This window comes from Plecotus auritus (assembly GCF_963455305.1).
Source record: "Plecotus auritus genome assembly, chromosome: 3".
In the NCBI taxonomy this organism is placed as follows: Eukaryota; Metazoa; Chordata; class Mammalia; order Chiroptera; family Vespertilionidae; genus Plecotus; species Plecotus auritus.
Genome location: NC_137772.1, coordinates 187,503,127 through 187,528,440, shown reverse-complemented (window position 1 = coordinate 187,528,440; position 25,314 = coordinate 187,503,127). Strand labels below are relative to the sequence as shown.

The 25,314-nt window shown below is 43.0% G+C and overlaps 1 protein-coding gene and 1 pseudogene across 2 annotated transcripts in view; both read left to right on the top strand.

Annotated features, from left to right (window-relative positions):
• FGD4 (FYVE, RhoGEF and PH domain containing 4) overlaps nucleotides 1-25,314 on the top strand; it is a 230,057-nt gene that overhangs the window by 8,825 nt on the left and 195,918 nt on the right. The gene's annotated exons all lie outside the window — the stretch shown is intronic.
• Nucleotides 7,217-9,972, top strand: LOC308243336 (keratin, type I cytoskeletal 19-like; annotated as a pseudogene). Its single transcript has 2 exons — nucleotides 7,217-7,231; nucleotides 8,995-9,972. The product of its transcript is annotated as a keratin, type I cytoskeletal 19-like (transcript).

The window sequence follows — 25,314 nt, the reverse complement described above, 5'->3', positions numbered from 1 at the left end:
CCACTTAATTCCACTAGGATCTGTGTTCTTTTTCAAATCCGTAGATCCTTCTTAGTTTGTCTCTATGAGCCCACAAAAGCTAGGGATCCTTCAACCCTTTGGCAAGTATTTCAATGTTTTGTGTTTTTTTTTTTAATATATTTTATTGACATTTTACAGAGAGGAAGGGAGAGGGATAGAGAGCTAGAAACATCGATGAGAGAGAAACATCGATCAGCTGCCTCCTGCACACCTCCCACTGGGGATGTGCCTGCAACCAAGGTACATGCCCTTGACCGGAATCAAACCCAGGACTCTTCAGTCCGCAGGCCAACGCTCTATCCACTGAGCCAAACCAGTTCTGGCAAGTATTTCAATGTTTACTATGGGCCAGTCATTGTGTTAGGCCCTAGAAAATCAAAGTGGGAAGAATACGCTATGATGGCTTAGCGTGTGGTCCCTGGAGTCAGATTGGTTGGGTTTGAAGCCTTCTGCAGTAATTATCTGAGTGATTTTTTTTTTTTTACTTAGTTCCCTCATCTATAAAATGGGAATATAAATATTACCCACATTGTAGAGTTGTTAGAAGAATAAAAAGTTAATATTTTTAAAGGGCTTAGAACGGTGCTTGGGAAGTTTTCAAATAACAGGTTTTCAGGTTGTTAGGATGAACACAGGCACTCTTCATAGTCTGGGTTTATTTTGGCATTTTAAGTGTATCTCTAATCTAGCACTGTCTTACTGGATTGTGATTGGTTGTTTACCACTTGTCCTCTCATTGCTTTTCATAATGCTTTCTATTTATGCCTCCCCTGCCCCCTCGCCCACTTAGTTCCTGCCAAAGCTGCCTGCCACTGCTGGCCTCTCAGTCTTTCCTCCTTGAGTCCCATCCACTTCAATGTCAACCTTCCCTAAAGCCTGAATTGCCTCACAGAACCACCACCCTCTTCTTCTGTTTCCTCTCCTCTCAACACTGATCCCCTATTGATTCAAGCGGCAACTGGTTATTTTCCATGGTCCACAGAGCTCCCTGACTATTTGTCTTCTACCCCTATAGGAAAAAATCCCCCTGCATTCACTCTGGCCAGCCACCTCAATTTCTTCACTGATATTCCTCCTTGTTTTTCTACTCCACCTGCCTCACCAATCCCTAACTCAAGTCATCCATTCCATCAGTCCTCAGGGTCCGTTCAAGGACTCAGTAAATATTGAATAAACAGAAGAACCTCAGCTAGCTTGGCACATCTTTGCTTCAATATAAGAATTTTCTGACAACACTGTTAGAAAATGAAATTGTGTTCCTTCGGTGGGCCTGATGAGTTCTTTATTAATGAGGATACTCAAAGAGAGGCGAAATGACTTAATTGGCTATATTGTACAAGAGAGAGAATGTCAGATGTAACCCTTCCTGATACCAGCTTGCAAACAAAATATTCTAACATCAGTGGTTCTCAGCTTTCCTCTGTGTCTACACCATTCATATGCTCCTCTCAGGAGCATGCAGCAATTTTGTGTAGGGGCGTATTAAGAAAGGCGTGGGAATAGTATACTTTGTTCTCTTTGAGGCTTCATGGAATAGATATCCCTTTCAGTTTAACAGTTTTTTATTATTCCTGGCATTCTTTTTGATGCTGTGATGTTTTGACTGGAGAGATAATTGAGGTTTACAGGGTTGGGGTTGCTCCTCCACTGAAAGGCTCCCAAATACTCTCTTAGATTGTCAGGAGTTCCATTATCTTATAGCTTTACTAGAGGTCCGGTGCATGGATTCGTGCCCCGGTGAGGTCCCTCGGCCTGGCCTGTGGGGATCAGGCCGACTCCTGACATCTCCTGAGGGATCCCGGATTGCGAGAGGGCGGTTCTCGGGTGACACACCCTGGAATCAGGCTCCCTCCTCTCTGGGTCCGGGTGCATCACTCAAGAACCGCTGCTGCCAAGTGACCGCAGCTCGGCAGCTCCTGCATTGAGCGCCTGCCCCCTGGTGGTCAGTGCGCGTCATAGCTACTGGCCGGTCAGCCGGTCGCTTAGGCTTTTATATATGTAGATCATTTTCCATCTCTGCTGTCTTCTTTCACCTTTCATAGTCTTTTTCTTTGCCTATTGTTTGTCACTTGTAGGACTTGGCTTTTAAGGACAAAACTCCTAATGAAAGTCCTCCTTTCTTCTGCCATCTCTAATGGGCATCTCTTAAAAAAAAATCTGAGGGTAGAAACTAGGAGTGATCAGAAGTTAGATTTTAGCTCCCAGTTTTTATAGAAAAAGATGAGCCTGGGGCATATATGATACCTGAAATATCACTGTATTGTTTTCCATCTCTTAATGTATTTCATCAACTCTGAAATGTACACTTTTTCACACTTTAACATCTCTGAAATTGTAATGTTTCTTTTAATTGATGGTGTTTTAAAAATTGTGAGACATTGAAATGTAGGTTGGCCTAAATTTTAAAATATAATGGCACAATATTTACTGCCTCTGAGTAATAGTAAAGCTTATGAAATACATTCCTGGATTAAAAAACTGAAAACATTGACTAACAACTTCTTCACCTCCTCCCATAAACCAAAAACATACTTACTCTATGTGGCTATCCCTTCCATTATTTCTGGTTACGGCTTCAGCCCTCTTAATTTTAATTACAATTCTGAGAGTCATAATAATAATAGCTATTATTTATTGAGCACCTTCTTTGTTGGTCAGATACTGTTCTAAGTGCTTTATGTCCATAAACTCAATTATCACAAATAGAACCCCTTATTCCCATTGTACAGAGTAGGAACCAGAAGCCCAGACAGAATTAAATAACTTGTCCAAGTTCCCATGGCTAAAGGAGGCGGGATTTAAACTAATGCTCTCAACCCCCATACTTTCTATCTCCCATAACATTCTTATTATTATTTTAGATTTTTAAAATTGATTTTTAGAGAGAGGAAGGGAGAGGGAGAGAAGAGAGAAACATTGATCTGCTTCCTCTTGCACACCCCCTACCAGGGATCGAGCCAGCAACCCGGGTATGTGCCCTGAGTCGGAATTGAACTGGCAACCTTTTTGTGTACAGCGCAGCACCCAACCAACTGAGCCACACCAGTTTTTACATAAAGATACTAATTGAGGATCTTTAGTTATGAAGAAACACTTTCCTCTTATATTTTTATCCAGAGTTTAAATACAAAAGCAACACTATAATCTACTGTAGCTAATGAGGAAGAGGGGAAAGCCATTTTCAAGGAGAAATAAACATATTCATAGAAGAGATTCTGGAAATGTAAACAAGAATAGCTTTTGGTCTTTGCTGTGCAACCAAATTTCTTGGGACTACCTAACTCAAGCCCTCTGCCACTTTTTTCCTGAGAACTTGTTTAACTACATTATATCGTATCTCATTTAGCTGAATGACAGTTGCCTAGTAAACTCTGAAGTTATGTGAATAGTATTAATTTTTAAGAATCCTGCTCCTGCCCTGACCGGTTTGGCTCAGTGGATAGAGCATTGGCCTGTGGACTGAAGGGTCCCAGGTTCGATTCCAGTTAAGGGCATGTACCTTGGTTGCGGGCACATCCCCAGTACGGCTGTTCAGGAGGCAGCTGATCGATGTTTCTCTCTCATCGATGTTTCTAACTCTCCCTCTCCCTTCCTTTCTGTAAAAAATCAATAAAATATATTTAGAAAAAAATAATCCTGCTCCTTTTAGGTGTTCTGCAAAAACAGGCAAAACTGTATTTCTTTTTACCCCATTTTTAAAAAAAGGACTATAATGGATATCTGCATAATAGAATGTGTCTGTATATTCACACATGCATGTACATGTCTATATGTAATACTATATAGTAATATTAGGATCCTACTTGTATATGTTGGCAAATCACTTTAATTTTTCTAACTAAAAGAATTAGTCATAGCTTTTCCCCCCCACTCTAAACCTTTTTAGTGTAATAAAAAAGTGGGTTTGACCTGCAAAATTTCTGTTGAGAAATCAGCTGACAGTCATATGAGTGCTCCCCTGTAGGTAACTAACTGCTTTTCTCTTGCTGCTTTTAAGATTCTCTCTTTGTCTTTAACCCTTGATATTTTAATTATGATGTGTCTTGGTGTGGGCCTCATTGGTTTCCTCTTGTTTGGGACACTCTGTGCTTCCTGGACGTGTAAGTCTATTTCTTTCACCAGGTAGGGGAAGTTTTCTGTCATTATTTCTTCTAATATGTTTTCAATATCTTGCTCTCTCTCTTCTCCTTCTGGCTCCCACATAATGCAAATGTTGGTACTCTTGAAGTTGTCCCAGAGGCTCCTTACACTATCTTCATATTTTTTGGATTCTTTTTTCTTTTTGCTCTTCTGGTTGGATGTTTTTTGCTTCCTCATATCCCAAATAATTGATTTGATTCTCTGAATCCTCTGCTCCACTGTTGAATCCCTATAAATTCTTCTTCTTCTTTTTTTTAAGATATATTTTTATTGATTTTAGAGAAAAAAGGAGAGGGAGAGAGATTTAGAAACATCAACAATGAGAGAGAATCATTGATCGACTGCCTTCTGCATGCCCCACATTGGGGATTGAGCCTGCAACCTGGACATGTGCCCTGACCGGGAATTGAACCATGACCTCCTGGTTCATAGGTCAATGCTCAACCACTGAGCCATGCTGGCTGGGCCCCTGTAAATTATTCTTTATTTCAGTTAGTTTGTGCTTAATTTCTGACTTTTTTTTTTTTTTTGTCTTTGACATTCTCACTAAGATCCTTGCAGGTCTCACTAAGTGCCTTGAAGCTCTCATTAGGTTCCTTAAACTTCTTATTAAGATCTTTGAGTAATCTTATAACCATTGTTTTGAACTTTGTATCCAGGAGCTTGCTTGCTTCCATTTCTTTCATTTGTAACATGTTTCTTTGTCTCTGCATTTTGGTTGCTTCCCTGTGTTTGTTTCTATGTATTAGGTAGAGCTGTTATGTCTCCTGGAATTGGTAGAGTGGCCTTATGTAATAGGTGTCCAATAGGGCCCAGTGGCACAGCCACCCCAGTTACCTGAGCTGGGCACTCTACATGCACCCCTGTGTGGGCTGTGTGCACAGTCTTGTTATTGTTGAGCCTTGTTTGACATCACTGGGAGGAATTGGCCTCCAGGTCAATTGGCTGTGAGGACCAATTGAGTCTACAGTGGAAGAGCTGCTATGCAGGAGACACCCCTAAGGAGCAGGACTTGCTTCAGTGGGGCTTTGGTGCTCCCTGAGTCTGCCCCTTGAATGTGTTGATTATGGATGTTTAGAGTTGTAATCTGGTATGGTTTGAAGCTGTCCACCAGGTCACTGACTCTGGAGCCTCCCAGGAGGTGCAAAGACAACCACTGCCTGGGGCCACCCATCAGGAGCTACAGAGAGGTTTGCAGAGGGCTGATATTTGTGTTGGGCTAGGAAGTGCCCAAGTGGGGCCCAGCTGTGAGGCAAAGTAGGCTGGTGCTAGTGCTGGGTCTTGAGCCTCTTATTGATAAGTATGGGGCACACTGCTGCTTATTTATGAGGTTTTAGCAAAGTCTGAATCCTGAGCCAGGACAGGCCATTCACAAAGAAAAGCAGCTACAAACAGCTTGGGTGGGGCTGCATATTGGATGGGGTGGGGTCTCAGAGAATCACCAGGGCCAAGCAAACAGCATGAGCCAGGCTGATGGAAACTCAGATATGGCTGCCAGTCAGCTCTGCGATGGGGGAGGTCCCAGCACAGGTTCAATGACCCCTGCGAGCACCCCTGTCTGGGAGAAAGCCGCCCCCGAATTCCTGCCCTGATGTCAGACAGAAACTTTGCAGGCCAAAAGGGAATGGCAAGAAATAGTCAAAGTGATGAATAGTAAGAACCTACAACCAAGATTACCCAGCAAAGCTATCATTTAGAATTGAAGATCACAGGCAAGAAACAGCTAAAGGATCTCATCACCACCAAACCAATATTACATGAAATGTTGAAGGGTATTCTTTAAGAAGAGGAGGAAGGAAAAGGGGAGAGGGGAGAGGGAGGGGGAAGGACAAAAATATGAACAATAAAATGGCAATAAATACATATCTATCAACACTGAATCTAAAATCAAAATAAACAAATCCAATGAATAAAACAAACCGATGAATAAAATAGAATCAGAGGCATGGAAACATGGAACAGACTGATGAATCTCAGAGGGAAGGGGGTAGGTGGGTGGAAGGAGATTAACCAAAGATCTTATATGCATACTAGAGGCCCGGTGCACGAAATTTGTGCATGGGTAGGGTCCCTAGGCCTGGCGGGCGATCAGGGCTGATCTGTGGGTCAATCGGTGGGGCAATCAGGGGGCCCCCACTGGCACCCGCCTTGGCGGGCCTGGTGCCACCCGCTCGCCCGCCCCGCCCCCTGCTGCTGGTCACCTCCCTCTGTGGGGCAATCCGGGGGCCCCCTGCTGGCACCCACCTTGGCTGGCCTGGGGCCTGTGGGCTGGGGGCAGCTCCTGTGTTAAGCATCTACCCCATGGTGGTCAGTATGTGTCGTAGTGACCAGTCATTCCACCGGTGGTTCTGCCCGTTCGGTTATTTGCATATTAGGCTTTTATTATATAGGATATACATTACCTATGGATACAGACAATAGGGTGATGAAGTCCTGATTTGGGGCAGGAACCTGGTGGAGGGAGGCAATGGGAGGAAAAAAGAGGGACATCTGTAATACTCTCAACAGTAAAGTTTTTAAAAATAAAAAAAATAAAAAAGATTTTATATCTCTTATCATTAAAAAAAAATTGGATTTGAGTAGTCATACCCAGAGATGCTGTCCACTAGGGAGCAAGAACTAGGGAACTGACTGGGGTGCTAATTAGAGCCCCTCTGTAGTCCTTTCGTAGAAAGTGGTAAACTCAGGCCACTGGTTATGAAAACAGTGAAAAGAAGGGAAGGGTAGGATTCAGGAGGAAGCAAGGAGGCAACTGCCAATGATACAGTCTTTGTTCTGAGGTCAGTGTGGTGCCCAGTTTAAGCTCATTTTCATTAAGAACTAATGCCCATTTCCTATTTTGGAACTGAATGACCAACTTGTATGTTTTTGTTAACCTGGGAAATTTGCTTTAACCACATTGTGGGCATTGGGAAGGTAGAAAAAAGGGAATAGAAAATTAAAATATGTTCACATAACCCCCACTTTCAGTGGGCAGCTGTCATCATATAATGTCATGAAAGCTCCCTGATGAGCTGGCAGGGTAGGAAAGGTACTTCTCTTACTTACAGTCCTGATGGTGACTCATTCGGTAACTTTAGGAAAACTAAATTGGCAATAGCATGTATTGCTGATGCACTAACAGTCCTGCTTTCAGAATACTCATTCCCACAGATTTTTTTGTTAATTGCCAATTTCTAGCCTAGATTCCTGGGTCCCCCTACAATTTATGCTTTTTCATTTGAAAGAGGATTTTTATTTTGATTCCTTGTTTTGGGTCTCACAATTAGTTCCTACAAATGTTATAGTGACTCATTCAGAAAATAGGCTTTGTGACTCCTGCCGACCACAGTTCCTGCGACTAGGGTCTCTGAGTCCTCTTTCGCTATGACTTCCTCCAGCTATTGCCAGTCATGAGCCGCCTCATCCTTCGTGGGCCTGGGTGGTGGCACTGTGCACTTGAGCGGGAGGTGCCTCCTGTGTGCCCAGCATCCTCAGGGGCTTGGGCGGCCATGGTATATCGGTGTCCTCCACTTGCTTTGTGTCCTCAGCTGTCTCTGGGAGCTAGGGAGGTGGATACTAGGTATACCAGTTAATAATGCGGATTTTTTTCAATAGATGGAGTTACACATATGTTGATATATATGCGATTTGATATGTATGCTATTTTGTTGTATTGACAAGCTTCAAAAACTTCATATATCAAATTTGCTGAAGGTGTTAACATCATAGATATTTTTACGCTTAAAAATGTCCAATTTTGTGCCAAAAAAAGAGCATTTGTGGGAAGTTTTAATTCATTACTTTATTTTGAAGAAAAAGTTATCGTATACTTCAGGAAGGTTATGGTGAACATGCTCCATCTCAAGATACTTGTTAATGCTGGTTTAAACACTTTAAAAGTGATGATTTTGATGTGAAAGACAAAGAATGTCCAGGTCAACCGAAAAAGTTTCAAGACCAACAATTATAAGCATTATTGGATGATGATGCATGTCAAACTCAAAAACAACTTGCAGAAAGATTAAACATTGCTCAGCAAACAATTTTCAATCGTTTACAAGCAATGGGAAAGATTTTAAAGGAAGGAAAATGGGTGCCACATCAACTGAACAAAAGACAAATGGAAAACTGAAAAGTCATTAGTAAAATGTTGCTTCATTGGCACGAAAGAAAGTCTTTTTTGCATCGAATTGTGACTGGTGATGAAAAGTGGATTTATTTTGAGAATCCCAAATGCACAAAATTATGGGTTGATACAGGTCAACCATCAACATTGACTGCAAGGCCAAATAACTTCAGAAAGAAGACAATGCTCTGCGTTTGGTGGGATCAGGAAGGTGTGGTGTATTATGAGCTTCTAAAACCAGGTGAAACTGTTAATACTGATCGCTACCAACAACAAATAATCAATTAGAACCACACTTCGATTGTGAAATGACCAGAATGTGCCAGAATACATGGCAAGGTAATTTCGCTTCATGATAACGCACCATCACACACTTCAAAACCAGTTAAAGACACGTTAAAAGATCTTGCCTGGGAATTATTAACCCATCTGCCGTATTCACCAGACCTTGCTCCTTCAGATTACCATTTGTTCCGATCGATGGCACACGAACTTTCTGAACAGCACTTCAAAACATACGAAGAAGTGGAAAATTGGGTCTCTGAATGGTTTGCCTCAAAACAAGAAAAGTTCTATTGGGACGGTATCCAAAAATTACCTGAAAGATGGGGAAATGTGTAGCTAGCAATGGACATTACTTTGAATAAAGCACTTTTGATGTTTCTCTTGAAATTATCTTGTTTTCTTTGATTACAATTTCCGCCATTATTAACCGGTACACCTAGTATGTGGGCACCCTGGCTGGGTCTGATAGGCTTCTGGTGGGCAATGAGAAGGTGGCCAGGCAGAACCTCAACCACCACCTGGCCTCCTACCTGGAGAAAGTGCATGCTCTGGAGGCAGCCAACCGTGACCTGGAGATGAAGATCTGTAACTGGTACCAGAAGCAGGGGCCCAGGCCCGCCACTACTACCAGACCATTGAGGTGCCATGGGACAAGATTCTTGGTGCCACCATTGAGAACTTCAAGATTGTCCTGTGGGTCAGCAATGCCCTTCTGGCTGAGGATGACTTCTGAACCAAGTTTTGAGACAGAGCAGGCCCTGCATGTGCCTGAACGTGGAGGCTGACATCAACGGCCTGGGCAAGCCTGAACAAGCTGACCCTTTCCAGAGCTGATCTGGAGATGCAGATTGAAGGCCTGAAGCAGAACCATGAGGAGGAGATCAGGGCTTTGAGGGGCCAGGTGGGAGGTCATGACCTAGCCAGGACCTTCAATCACATGAGAAGCAATATGAGGTTGTCCAAACTCCCCAGTCTGACTGGTGAACCAAACTTCAGCATCCTTCCAGCCAGACTGAGGAGCTGAACCGGGAGGTCGCTGGCCACACAGAACAACTGCAGATTATCAAAACAGGTCACTGACCTGCACCTCACCCTCCTTGGTCTGAAGATCAAGCTGCAGTCTCAGCTCAGCATAAAGCAGCCTGGAAGACACACTGGCGGAACCGGAGGCTCGCTTTGGAGCCAACTTGGCACTGATCAGCAGTATCAAGTCCTGCTGTGTGACATTAGTGCTGGCACTGAGTGGCAGAACTTGGAGTACCAGAATCTCATGGCATCAAGATGGGGCTGCAGCAGGAGATCACCACCAAGGCAGCCTGCTCCAGGGCCAGGATGCCTACTACAGCAACCTGAGTCCAGCAGCCTTTTGGGCTTCCTCCTTCCAGCAGGGGAATGGATGCTCCTGGGTAGGGGCATGAGAGGGAGGGACCTTTACCTCTAGCTCTTCCTCTGACCTGTCAGTGTTATTTTATGGCCCAAGTGTGTGTGTGTGTGTGGTGGTGGTGGTGGGGGGGGGGGGGGGGGAAGGCTTTGTTATGACTTTGGAAACGTTTAATAGTTTATATCTGCTTACTTACTTTTTTTTACATAAATCTTTATTGTTCAGATTATTACAGTTGTTCCTCTTTTTTTCCTCCATAGCTCCCCTCCACCCGCTTCCCACCCTACCCTCTGCCCTTACCCCACCCCCACTGTCCTCATCCATAGGTGTATGATTTTTGTCTAGTCTCTTCCCACACCCCCCACACCCCTTCCCCCCCCCCCCCCGAGAATTGTCAGTCCACTCCCTTTCTATGCCCTTGATTCTATTATATTCACCAGTTTATTCTGTTCATCAGATTTTTTATTCACTTGATTTTTAGATTCACTTGTTGATAGGTATGTATTTGTTGTTCATAATTTTTATCTTTACCTTCTTCTTCTTCCTCTTCTTAAAGAATACCTTTCAGCATACTATCTAATAAAAGAGTAATATGCAAATTGACCGTACCTCTGCTACACCACAAGCCACACCCACCAGCCAATCAGGAGACAGTATGCAAATTAACCCAACCAAGATGGCTGTGGCCATGGAGTGAGCAGAAGGCTTGGGTTTCCCCGGCAATGGAGGAAGCCATGCTTTCTGCCCACCCTGGTCTCCGCTCAAGGATACAAAGTTTCAATTATAGAAGATAAATAAATCCCAGATAGCAGGGCCTCTGCTTGGGTCACTGGGGGGCATGGCCGGCCTGAAAACCACCACAGGCCCCTCGCCCAGGCCACCTCATGCCCCAAGGGAACCCCCACCCTGATCTGGGACACCCTTCAGGGCAAACCAGCTGGCCCCACCCGTGCACCTGGCCTCTATCCTATCTAATAAAAAAGTAATATGCAAATTGACCATCAGTCCAACACACAAGATGGCTGCCCTCATGTGGACACAAGATGGCCACCACAAGATGTCCAGCAGGGGAGGGCAGTTGGGAGGGACCAGGTCTGCAAGGGAGGGCAGTTGTGGGCGATCAGACCATCAGGGGAAGGCAGTTGGGAGGGACCAGGCCTGCAAGGGAGGGCAGTTGGGGGTGATCAAGCCTACAGGGGAGGGCAGTTAGGGGTGACCTGGCTGCCAGAGGAGGGAAGTTGGGGGCGACCAGGCCTGCAGGGAAAGGAAGTTGGTGGGGACCCAGTCCTGCAGGGGAGGGCAGTTAGGGGCAATCAGGTTGGCAGGGAGCAGTTAAGGTATCAATCAGGCTGGTAGGGGAGTGGTTAGGGGATGATCAGGCTGGCAAGCTGGCCAGCAGAAGCGGTTAGGGGCAATCAGGAAGGCAGGCAGGCAAGCATTTGGGAGCCAGCAGTCCTGGATTGTGAGAGGGATGCCCGACTGCCGTTTAGGTTCGGAAGTCATCCTCAGCCAGACGGGCATTGCCGACCCACAGGACAATCTGAGGAGTTGTAATCTGGATGGTCCCACTCTGACCACTGGGTACACTGGCTCTTGGATCTCAATGGAGGTGCTAATTTAGCTTCTGCCTGAGGCCATCCAGCAGGAGGTACAGAGAGATCTGCAGATTCCTCTTCTTTGTTTGGGGTTTGGGGTTTGGAGGTGCCCAGATTAGGCCCAGCTGTGAAGCAATGCCAGCTGCTGTGGGGCCTTGGGCCTTCTTTTAGATGTTCTGGGTCTCTCTGACCCAGTTGCAGTTTATTAGGTAATTTTAGATTGCAAAGGGCCAGACAATTCATATGCAAAGGCCTCTGCACACAGCTTGGGTGGGGCGGGGTCTTAGGGAATTAACAGGGCGGAGCAAACAGCTATGGCTGATCCTCAGCCCTGCCCTAAGCGGCCCCGGGTCTCAGTGTCCCACAGTAATCGCTGCAAGCACCTCTGAGAGAAAGCCGCCCTTGAGTTCTGCCCGATGCCACACAGTCCAGTTTCTCCCCGTATGAGTCTAGGTCCCCAGAGTCTCACTCGGAACTGGAGTTCAGAGCAGTCGGGAGCTTGTGTCTCGCTCCCGATTGAAAAAAGACAACCGCATACTCAGTTGCCAGTCCTTTCCAAGCGTGCGCCTCCGTCCCTCTGCACTTTACTTCCGCAGCTCCTCCGAGTCTCAGTGTGCTTTTCTCTTTCCTTCTAGTTGTAGAATTTCCACTCAGCCTTCCTGTGTTCTGGATGATGTCCGTTTTGTCTTTGAGTTGCAGTTTTGAAGTGGTTGTGGGAGGTAGCAATTTCAGGTGTTTACCTATGCCGCCATCTTGGTTTCTTCTCTGCTTACTTTCTTTTGTTCAAAATATCCCCCCAAAAATAGATTAAGAAAATAATTTCTCCATTGGCTGGGTAGTTCAGTTGGTTAGAATAGTGGTTGGCAAACTGTGGTTTGCGAGCCACATGCGGCTCGTGAGTCACGGTTTGCCACTCTGTTAACTAATGAGTTTGCCGACCACTGGGTTAGATCGTCATCCCAATGCGCTAAGGTTGTGAGTTCGATCCCTAGTGAAGGCACATACAAGAATCGACCGAAGAATGCATAAATAAGTGGAGCAACAAATCACTGTTTCTTTCTCCCTCACTCTAAAACCAATAAATAAAAATTTTAAAAAAGAAAAGAATTTCCCTTTATTAATTTTTTTTCTAATATTTTCTCTTTGCTCATGTGTTAAGTGACACCGCTTTTTTATTGTGGACCTGAAAGGCTTGACTAATACAAAATTTCAGTCACTTGAAACTTTACTTTCTGTGTTCAAAAAATATTGAGTTCATTTGCCTCATGTCTTCACTTCACTGCACCTTCTCACTGAGGTCCGTTCCTGGCCACCTCATTTAAAATTGGAAGCCCCACACCTCAACTGCTTACTGTGTTTTATTTTTCACTATAACACTTACCACTATCTTACCCTTTTATAAAAAAAAAAATATTTTTATTGATTTCAGAAAGGAAGGAAGAGGGAAAGAGAGAGAGAGAGAGAAACATCAATGATTAGAGATAATCATTGATCAGCTGCCTCCTGCACACCCCCAACTGGGGATCGAGCCCACAACTTGGGCATGTGCCCTTGACCAGAAATGAACCTGGGACCCTTCAGTTCGCAGGTCGACATTCTATCCACTGACCCAAACCAGCTAGGGTACTAACTCTGGATTTTTTATCTTATTTCCTGTCCCCCACTTCCACCCCCGCCCCCACCCCAGGACACTAAACCCCATGAGAACCAAGGCTTTGCCTGCTGCATTCTCTTGTGCGAAAGAAGGGTACAATCAAAATTCCCAGTGTGGACACTGCCGGGCTTAGGCCACAGGACTCTAGGCCTAGAACCTGGTCTGGACAGCTGGTCTCTGGGACAGGGAGGAATGTGATTGTGGTGGGTGGTGAAAGTGAGCATTGCACAGACCTTAGAAGTAGGGTGGCAGGCCTGCGCCCTTTGCACTAGTGGCTACAGCAACTGGGTCACCGTGGGCTGCTATCTTGACAGGAACAGGTGGAGGCAGAGCGTGGGATCAAACTTATTTAAGAATAGAGAAATGAGTTGGCATGAGGCCTTCAGTTCCCCAAGTTCACCAAGTTGAGAGCTGTGTATACAGAGACTCTTTCTTCATCGCCTCTTGTAGTGATTTGTTGAATCACGTTAACAAGAAGATGAACCTCTGTGTTAGTTGGTATCATGAGAGCAGGACTATACCTATCTTGTTCCCCACTATTTCTTCAACACCCAGAAGAGTTCCTGGTTCATATTAGGTGTCTGTGAAATTCTGAGTGAGTGAATAAAATCCTATGTTGAGTGCTACATTTTCAAAGTGCGTATTTTATGCCAGTCCGGTAAGTAATTTAAATACACTTAACAAAACCAGTGGTTCTCATCCTGGGCATGACTCTTAAGGAATATTTGGCAATGTCTGGAGCTACTGGTATCTAGAGAGGAGGAGAGGTTCGGGTGCTGCTAAACATCCTGCAATGCACAGAACAGCCTCCACAAAAAGGAATTATCCAGCCCAAAATGTTAATAGTGCCAACCTGAGAAAGCCTATACTTAACCAATCTTGTTGATGGTCATCTTAACCATCATAATTAGTGTCAGTAGTTAAAGAAAATCCTTTGTTTACCAACCACTTTGATTTGTAGAGAACTTTAAGATCCTTTATCTTTTTTAAAAAAGAAAGTATTTTTTTATTTATTTTAGAGAGAGAAAGGAAGAGGGAGAGAGAAATAGAGACATCAGTGATGAGAGAGAATCATCGATCGGCTGCTTCCTGCATGCCCCTTACTGGGGATCGAGCCCACAACCCAGGCATGTGCTGTGACTAGGAATTGAACTGTGACCTCCTGGTTCATAGGTCCACACTCAATCACTGAGGCACACTGGCAGGGCATAACATTTTTTATGACAAGGATGTAATTATAAATGTTCATTACTGAAATGGGTGGTGTCATATTTTTTTTCTATTTGTCATGTCAGGTTGTTAGATAATTCCTGTTAATATCTAAAAGCTACACACTCTTGTAACTCCTCCCCTCCAGAGTCCCTCTCATTTCTTTCCTAATCTGTGGCTTTTTATCTGCTGTGAGCAATGGAACAATTACAAGCACGCTTAAGGAATTTGCTAAGTGAAGGCTAACATGAGTAAAGTACAGCGTTTTCAACATTATTTTAAGAGCAGATAACGTTTTTCTTTTTCAACTTGGTCTGATGTCCTAATGGTTACTACTGTTGTCCCAATGTTATTAGATGTTATGTATTTCCAAGCCATTTCTATAAAGCAAGTGAGAATTTAATGTCTTCCAAGATGAGAAGAAATGCCTCAAAGACCACTACTGCATATTCCTACCTGCATCACCGGAGAGCAGTAACGTCCTGAAAAAAGTCATTTTCACAATGGAAAAGAACATGTATGTGATATGTAGATGATACAGTGAAATGATGTGTGACAGAATTGTGTGTCTAGAAAAGATATTTCACTTTTGCTGAAAAATGAAGAGACCTGGTGAAATGCAAAACATCCAAAAGAGCAAAAAGGTATCTCACTTTCTCTGAAAATAAAGACACTGGTCACATACAAAATGTCCAAAAGGCTAACAGGGAATTTATACAATATGTTAATATAAGTTCACTTTGCCATGGAAGGGTCTTAGAGCAGTGGTCGGCAAACTCATTAGTCAACAGAGCCAAATATCAACAGTACAACGATTGAAATTTCTTCTGAGAGCCAAATTTCTTAAACTTAAACTTCTTCTAACGCCACTTCTTCAAAATAGACTCGCCCAGGCCGTGGTATTTTGTGGAAGAGCCACATTCAAGGGGCCAAAGAGCCGCATGTGGCTCGCAAGCCGCAGTTTGCCGACCACTGGTTTAGAGCATATTATGCTAGGTGAGATAAGTTAGTCAAAAAAAAAAAACAAAACATATGATTTCACTTATATGTGGAATCTAAAGAACAATATATTAGTAAATGAACAAAACAGAAACACCCTCAAAGATACAGAGAAGAGACTGATGGTTGCCAGAGGGGAGGGGTGTTGTGAGACTGGGTGATAAAGGTTGAAGCATTGAGAAATACAGGTTTGTAGTTACAGAATAGTCATGGTGATATAAAGTACAGCATAGGAGCCTGGTGGGCCTGCATGGCTCAGTCTGTTGAGCATAGTCCCATGCACCAAGAGGTCATGGTTCGATTCCCCATCAGGGCACATGCCTGTGTTGTGGGCTTGATCCCCAGTAGGGGGCATGCAGGAGACAGCCAATTGATGTTTCTCACTGTCCCTTCCTCTCTAAAATCAGTAAAGACATATTTAAAAATAATAATAAAGTACGGCATAGAGAATATAATCAATAATCTACACCTGTGGTTGGCAAACTGCAGCTCACGAGCCACATGCGGCTCGTTGGCCCCTTGAGTGTGGCTCTTCCACAAAATACCATGGCTTGGGTGAGTCTGTTTTGAAGAAGTGGTATTAGAAGAAGTTTTAGTTTAAAAAATTTGGCTCTCAAAAGAAATTTCAATTGTACTGTTGATATTTGGCTCTGTTGACTAATGAGTTTGCCAACCACTGATCTACACTAATAAAAGAGTAACATGCTAATTGACCATATCTTCGCGATGCCCACCAGCCAATCAGGCGTGAGTATGCAAATTAACCCAACAAAGATGGTGGGTTAATTTGCATATGCAGGCACTGAGCGGCTGGAGTTGTTCCGCACCAGCCCAGCCACTCTGGGCCTCTGGGCAGCATGGGAAGGTGGAAAGGCAGCTCTGAGCCAGAGTGGAAAGGCAGCTCCGGCCAGAGTGAAGGCAGTGCCGGCCGCCAGGGGAAGGAAGGCCCATTTTTACACGAATCTTCGTGCATCAGGCCTCTAGTATTGTAATAACTATGTATGGTGCCAGGTGGGTACTGGAACTATCAGAGGGAATATTTTGTAAAGTAGGTGATTGTCTGACCACTATGCTATACACCTGAAACTAATCCAAAATAACATTGAATGCAGACTGTTATTGAAAAATTAAAAAAATATATTTTTCAGTTTTCTTTACATGATTTTTGGAGCAAATGCAAACATCTGAGAATGTGAAAACTGCTGGTTCTACTCAAATGAATACCACAGGGATCTGCTAAAAATTTTGGTACATTAGTTTTATTATATATCTTCAAAAGGGCTCAGGTCAATTCCAATTACCAGTTAAAATACACACAAACACCGTGTGTGTGTGTGTGTTTGTGTGTGTGTGTATGTGTGTAAATAAAATTTATAGCTAGCATTACTGAGTACTGAATATGTAAATGTACCAAGCTATACATGTATTACTTAATTTAATCCTTCAGGACCTTACCAAATACTTCCATTGTCCTGATTTTATAAAGAAGCTGCCTTAGGGAGATCATGAGACTCAACTTGCCCCAAGCTGTAAATTAGTAGAGGCAGGATTTTAACCCAGGCCTGACTGATTCTGAGCCGGGTCTCTTAAGCACTTTTACCACACTTTCAAGAAGTGAAGCTGCTCTCCTCAAAACAAAAATTTTCTGTCATTCACCATTATATTTAGTTTTTAAAAATCTTATTCGCTACTCCATGACTTACATGCAGTACACAGACAAAATTCTGTCGAAGCACCATATGGTGCCTTGTCACATTGTGTAGGTTTTTGAATTAGAATAAATTTGAACCCTGTTCACAAGTTAATAATATTCTAAATGTCAATTATCTTCAACAGTGTCAAGTTGTTCCCATTTTCCTAGAATAAAGCACTGAGAAGGCGAGTAAGTTAATTACACCCATAAAGAACCCAGAGTGGGCCCAGATGCATAAAAATACTAATTCACATAAACGAAATGACCTTCCTGAAGACTACAGTGTGATGAAAGTTTTCTTCTTTGTAAAGGCCAGACTGTTTCACAGTAGCTAAGAAATGAATTTAGCCTAAGAATTAGAATTATTTTCATGTGTGTGAAATTTACCAGGAAGAGGGGAAATTATTTTAAATATTCCAGCTATAAAGAGTTATTTGTATTCAAACTATTACTGCTCACCTGAGCCTCACTTTTTAGTTGTAGGGTAACTTGTTTGTGGCTAAGCAAGATCTAATGCAAGCTAACACAGTAAATTACCGAGGTTTCAGGTTCTCTTCCGTCTTAAAAGTGTAGACAGAAAGTTTTAGAATGTAGTATTAAAGAAAAGAGCTGGGAAGAGCTGGAGTGTGTGAGGAAACTTAGAAAAGAAAGGGAAAGGCTCAAGTTGTTATGTAGGTCAGGTTAAACATGTTATCAGATAGCTAATCCCTTTGCTTTACTGAAGGTTTTTCCCCCCTTGTACCCCACCCATGGTAGAGATTTTTAAAAATGTAACTTTGTCTTAAAAAAAAAAATTAGAAGTGATGTGAATAACTAGTTATAATGAAAGGATACCTGTTACATAAAACAAATACATTTTTTAGAGTTATAGTTAAAAGCACTTTTCAATTGAATCATTTCTCAAAAGTACCAAAAAAATAGAAACTGTGTTATGAGAAGTTAAAGGATGTAAATGTATTAGCTGTAGGATGTTCAGCCCTCTCCTCCCTAAATACCAGGCATTGCCAAAGATTTCTTGAGAGTCAACATAGAGTGCTCCTTGCCCTGTGTGAGAACTCATGTCCAGCAGAACTCCACTCTCATTCCTTTATTCCTTGGGTGTGTGCACCTGGCTTCCTGGTTATGGTAGTAGCCTGTTTCGTCTAGGTAGATTTTTAAAAATTTATTTCTAAGGACAGAGAGGCGAGGGAATGCACTTGAAACTGTTGCCTTTTGGTAAGATAAAGGTGTAAATCACCCAGACATATCTCCCAACTATTGTCTCTGCCTACTTCCAATAGCATAAATAAAACCTCTGGATCAGTTCTTTGGATCACCTAAAGGAACTTTCTATTTTATGAGCAGTTGGCTAGTAGCCATCTGGTTTATGGTATGTTTTATGATGAATTCCTCTGCCCTTCCTAGTTAAGCAAAAGTTCATTGAACTGGCAACGCTATGATCTGGTCACAGTGGCTCATTGCATTCCTGTCCTCAGCTATCCCTCAAGCAAAAGCTTTCTTTTCAGAGCTCCATCCTTTTCGTAAGTTGTCGCATTTCTCAGAGTGTTTGCTTGTTGTTATGACTGAAGGAACCTTATTCTAGGAGAACATAGTGCTGGTAGTCATAAAAAAGCTGGGATGAAAATTGACGATACAACCTTCTAGTTCAATTTTTTAATATTATGCTAACGGTGTTGGAAAAGGAACAGGGCTTATTTGAAAGGGCTTAACACCAAACTAAAGTAATAAATTGTAGTTTAAAACAAAATTGACAGGCTGACTTAAAACACACACAAAACAGCTTTACTGAGATAATAGTTCATATACTATACAATTTCCCCATTTAAACAGGCAGGCTGATTTCTGAGATGGAAAAACTTTGGATTGTTTCTATATAGTTCGATAGAACTTCAAGTTAGGTAACGATTTTTGACAGGAATTTTCTCTCTTCAAAAGTGCTTAATTGTATCAAGGTAAGACCTGAGGTGAGGATCAAATAGAGGATGGGTAGCATTCCTTCCGAATTCAGAAAGTATTGGGCAACTTTCACATACTCTGTCCTAAATTTGTAACCTTTTAAATGCTTTCTACCAAATTGTGTGACATATATTTGAAATGGTGATTGATAATGTAAATAGATTTGGTTGACTTATTGGAATATCACAAAAGCTTATTAGCACATTGAGATGGAAGGGCCATTGATGGGTAGGTTCCCATGCACATCTAACATTTACCAGTTGAAGACTTTTGTGTGTGTTTGTAAATGGTCCTTGAAAAAATATGTGGCCAATGAAGTGTGAAGATGGCTCAAAGTTCCTTTAAAAGATAGGAAAGTTCGCACTTGCCATAATGAGATATGCAGTGTTCATAATATGGCTCTTTGAAAGTAAGTTAATACAGAAAAAGCCTATATCAAGTCTTTCTTGGATGCTAAAAGAAGATGGCGGCATAGGTAAACACCTAAACTGCTGCCTCGCACAACAATTTCAAAACTACAACTAAAAGACAGAACGGACACCATCCAGAACCACAGGAAAGCTGGCTGAGTGAAAATTCTACAACTAGAAGGAAAGAGAAAAGCTCACAGAGAATTGGAGGTACGGCAAAGGGTCTTTGTGCGCGCAGAGAGGAAGGGCGGCTGAGAGCCTGGCTGACTTTCTCTGGCGGAAGGGGGAAGGAAGCCCCCGACAGCACTGAACCCCAGTTCTGACTGCACTGAACCCCAGTTCCGGGCGAACCCCTGGGGACCCAAGCTCTTACGGGGGGAGTCTGGACCCTCGGGCGGAGACTCGGGAGCCGGGGAAGGCGGAGGACTGAAAGCGCGCGCGCGCCAGTGCTCACAAAGGCTGCGGAGGTTGCCACAGGCTTTCCCTAGTGGAAGGGAGTCAGAGGCTCCTGACTGCACTGAGCCCCAGTTCTGACTGCAGTGACCCCAGTTCCAGGCGAGCCCCTGGGGACCCACGCTCTTGTGGGGGGAGTCTGGACTCTCGGGCAGAGACTCGGGAGCCAGGAAGGCAGAGGTCTGAAGGCACGCACGTGCGCGCAAGGGCAAGGCTGGCGGGAAGCCAAGACTGAGACTCCACCCCATCCAAGCTGAGCACAGAGGCTATTGCAATTTGGCAAGTCTAATCCTATAAGGCTGTCTCCAGCACCAAACTTCTCCCAGCATAGACGCAGCTGATCCTTACAGCCAACTGGCCTGGAGGTCAATTCTTCCCAGTGATACCAACAACAATAAAGACTTAATTACAACAAGGCTGTACACACAGTCCACAAAGGGGTGCACCAAGAGTGTCCACCTCAGGTTAACTGGGGAGGCAGACCCACTGGGCCATATTGGAAACCTAGCACACAAATCTGCCTTACCAACTCAGGGAAGCAGTGAAAATGCGGCGTCAAAGAATCAGATCACAAACGAAAGAAATGGAGGAAAACAAACGACTGGATATAGAATTCAAAACCACGGTTATAAGGCTTTTTAAGAATATCCTAGAAAAGGCCGATAAATATAACGAGACCCTCGAAGATATGAAAAAGGACCAACTAGAAATTAAACATACACTGACTGAAATAAAAAATATTATACAGAGACCCAAAAACAGACAAGAGGAACACAAAAATCAAGTCAAAGAATTGAAATACAAAGAAGCAAAAAACACTCAACCGAAAAAGCAAAAAACAAAACAAAACAAAACAAAAAAAAATCCAAAAAGTTGAAGATAATGTAAGAAGACTCTGGGACAACTTCAAGCGTACCAACATCAAAATTATGGGGGTGCCAGAAGAAGAGAGAGAGCAAGATACTGAAAACCTATTTGAAGAAATAATGACTGAAAACTTCCCCCACCTGGTGAAAGAAATAGACTTACAAGTCCAGGAAGCCCACAGAACTCCAAACAAAAGGAATCCAAAGAGGACTACACCAAGACACATCATAATTAAAATGCCAAGAGCAAAAGACAAAGAGAGAATATTAAAAGCAGCAAGAGAGCCAAAACCGGTTTGGCTCAGTGGATGGAGCATCGGCCTGCCGACTGAAGAGTCCCAGGTTCGATTCCGGTCGAGGGCATGTACCTTGGTTGCGGGCACATCCCCAGTGGGAGGTGTGCAGGAGGCAGCTGATTGATGTTTCTCTCTCATCGATGTTTCTAGCTCTCTATCTCTCTCCCTTCCTCTCTGTAAAAAATCAATAAAATATATTAAAAAAAAAAAAGCAGCAAGAGAAAAACAGTTAGTTACCTACAAGGGAGCACCCATACGACTGTCAGCTGACTTCTCAACAGAATCTATGCAGGCCAGACGGGAGTGGCAAGAAATTTTCAATGTGATGAATAGCAAGAATCTACAACCAAGATTACTCTACCCAGCAAAGCTATCATTCAGAATTGAAGGGCAGATAAAGAGTTTCAAAGACAAGAAAAAGCTAAAGGAGTTCATCACCACCAAACCAGTATTATATGAAATGCTGAAAGGTATTCTTAAAGAAGAGGAAGAAGAAAAAAGTAAAGAGAAAAATTATGAACAACAAATACATATCTATCAACAAGTGAACCTAAAAATCAAGTGAATTAAAAACCCGAGGGACAGAATAATCTGGTGAATATAATAGAATCAGGGGCATAGAAAGGGAGTGGACTGATAATTCTCAGGGGGAAAGGGGTATGGGGGGTTCATGAAGAGACTGGACAAAAATCATACACCTATGGATGAGGACAGTGGGGGGGAGGTAAGGGCAGAAGGTGGGGAGGGAAATGGGTGGAGGGGAGCTATGGCGGGAAAAAGGAGAAATAATTGTAATAATCTGAATAAAGATTTATTTAAAAAAAAAGATTTTCTCTCTCTTTTTTTAAATTTTCTTTTGCTATTTCTGTGGTGTAAAATAGGAATTTTGGAAATGTGTCTTCGGCTTACATAATTCTTACCCTCTGACCATTGCTTAGGAATGATTAGGTTGCAAACTGGGTTTGCCTCGAGTACAATGGCTTTTTATATGGGTAGGAATGCAGGAAACAACTCCTGATAGAATTATTGAATAAAATCTGTTGTTTCTGGACTCATAGATACAGAGAACAAACTGATGGTTGCTAGAGGGGAGGGACGTTGGGGATCTGGGTGAAAAAGGTGAAAGGATTAAGAACTACAGATTGGCAGTTACAAAATAGTCACAGGGATGTAAAGTACAGCATAGGGAATAAGTCAATAATATTGTAATAGCTGTGTATGGTGCCAGACTTGGGATCACTTTGTAAATGTTCCAAATGTCTAGCCACTATTCTATACACCTGAAACTAATATAATATTGAATGTCAACTGTAATTGAAAAAAAAAAAAACATCTGTTGTTTCTGTGGGTGCTGAAATAGGCAGTCAGAAAATGTATTCGTTACATTTCATCAGTAGGTCTTAATGCATTGGTTTTTTGGGACTGAACTTACATATCCCATGTAAGCAATCATTTTGAGAATGAGGCATACATTGATACTGTGAGTTGTGAATAAGATACATATTATTTCCAAGAGTCTAAAATTTCTTGGTTAAACACAGATTCAAAATAGCTCTGGTAAGGACCTCCTGCCTGTGTAACTTCCAGTTTTTCTAGAGAAGCCTAAAGACTGGAATTCATTGTAAAATTTCTCAGTGGTTACAACTAATGAAAAAAATGTTACTTTGTTTTGTGGATCAAACAAACCATGCTGATGGGCAGAGTTTCCACATGCACTCTCTGGCCTCAGTGGTGTGAGGCCTGCTCCTGCCCTCAGGAGAGACATCACTGCTTGTGATACCAGCTGAGAAGTGATGGTTCCCAGCATGTACAGTGTGCTAAAGACCTGCAGCAGGGCAACAGGGAAGAGTCCACAGAGGAAGAGGCACTGACTGGGGCCCTGAAGGTGGGATTTGGAGGTGGGTCAAATGAAGCCTGAGGGACAAATAGCAAGACCCCAAAAGCATTTGATGGTATCACTTGAGGGGGGATGTTAGGCAAGAAAGATAGCTGTTAGGGCAGGAGGAGGGTAAGGGTAAGGGAGGGAATTTATCTCACCCACCGAACAAAGAAGTCAGCAGGCTTGGGACTTGCCAAGATAAAATCACCAGATGTTCTCATAAACTCTGGGAAAAGCCACAACAATGTAAAAGGGGGACCTTGAAATGTAGTCTACCTGGCAGGGGAACCTTGAAACCTATAGGGGGGAAAAGTATAAAACCTTTGAACCCCCACCAGGTGGACACCCAGATAAGCTGAGTTGTCCACTTGTGCTTTATGCCAAGTGTATTATTAATAAATTTGTTTGTTTTGCTTTATTGTTGAAAGTATTGCATATGTCCCCTCCCCCCCATTGACCTCTTCTAGCCAGCTCCTACCCTCCACCCCAGGCCTTCACCACCCTATTGTCTGTGTCCATGGGTTATGTATATATGCATACAAGTTCTTTAGTTGATCTTTTAACACCATCCAACTATCCTCGCCTTCCCTCTGAGATTTGACAATCTGTTCCATGCTTCTATGTCTCTGGATCTATTTTGTTCATCAGTTTATTTTGTTCATTAGATTCCACATATGAGTGAGACCATGTGATACTTGTCTTTCTCTGGCTTATTTAACTTAGCATAATGCTCTTTAGGTCCTTCTATGCTGTCTCAAAGGGTAATAGATCCTTTTTTTACTGCTTCATAGTATATTTCATGGTGTAAATGCACCAAAGCTTTTTTATCCGCTCATCTACTGATGAGCACTTGTGCTGTTTCCAGATCTTAACTATTGTAAATTGCACTGCTATGAACATAGGGGTGCATATATTCTTTCTGATTGCTATTCTGGGTTTCTTAGGATATATTCCTAGAAGTGGGATAACTGGGTCAGATGGCAGTTGCTTGCTTTGTTTCAACACTGCTTTCTGTCAATCATCTGAATTCTTTCTCGATAGCTGACAAGAGCCAAGGAGGGGAGAGCCAGCTTCCTGTGACTTGGCTGGCTCTCCAGTAACAAATATGTACATTTACAATTTGCCTCTGTATCTAAAAATCATGAGTCTTTCATACAGATATATCCAGTTCTAATCTGACACCACAGCATTCCAGTTTTTGCCCTTGTCATATCTGCAACTTCCTTTCCTGAAAGTGAGAAACCTGGCTTCTATTATCCTTAATATACAGGGGCAGGCAAAAGTAGGTTTACAGTTGTTCATATGGAAAATGCAGGTTATGATTATTGCAGTATCTTTATTTACTCTGTGCTTCGTGTACTCACAACTGTAAACCTACTTTTTTTTTTTTAAATATATTTTATTGATATTTCACAGAGAGGAAGGGAGAGGGATAGAGAGCCAGAAACATCGATGAGAGAGAGACATCGATCAGCTGCCTCCTGCACACCCCCCACTGGGGACGTGCCCGCAACCAAGGCACATGCCCTTGACCGGAATCGAACCCGGGACCCTTCAGTCCACAGGCCGACGCTCTATCCACTGAGCCAAACCGGTCTTGGCTAAACCTACTTTTTAAAAAAAATCTTCACCCGAGGATATGTTTTTATTGATTTTTAGAGAGAGAGGTAGGGGGAGAGAGAGCAACATCGATGTAATCTGTTGCCTTCCGTATGCACCCCAACCAGGGGATCGAATCCACAATCTAGGTATGTCTGCTGCCCAGGAATCGAACCCTTAGCCTTTTGGTGTATGGTACGATGCTCCAACTACAATTGAGCAACATGGCCAGGGCTGTAAACCTACTTTTGCCCACACCCACCCCTGTATTTATTGATTTGGTCAATCCTGCTATACATAACTAATCTCCCATTGCTGCTGCCACCTCTGCCTCTGTGCAGGTGTCCTCACACCACTTGGGTCTGATACCTACTGTGCCAGGCTGACCCCACATGTGGACACCCTCCTGACTCAGGCTGAGTTTGGGTCTAGTTTTGAGTGTGGCAAGTATGAAAGGACTAGTTTACTTCATTTATATCTTGGGTAAAGTTTTGTGAAGGGATAATTGATAGCTTTCCTGTACTCTCTCAATCTTAAATTGCTTTTTTTGTTGTTAGACTCCCCCACACCCTCCCCCCATCCCCCGCCATCTAACCAGGTATCTTTTACAATAGCAATGAATATATTTACATGTGGATATTTTGATTCTCATATCAGTACTTAAATATATCTATTATGGGACAATTTGTGGTATGTTACATAAATGTTATATATGGTGATGTATTTTAGGCATAAATAGTAAAGCCATATGTTTATATAGCAGCATAAGA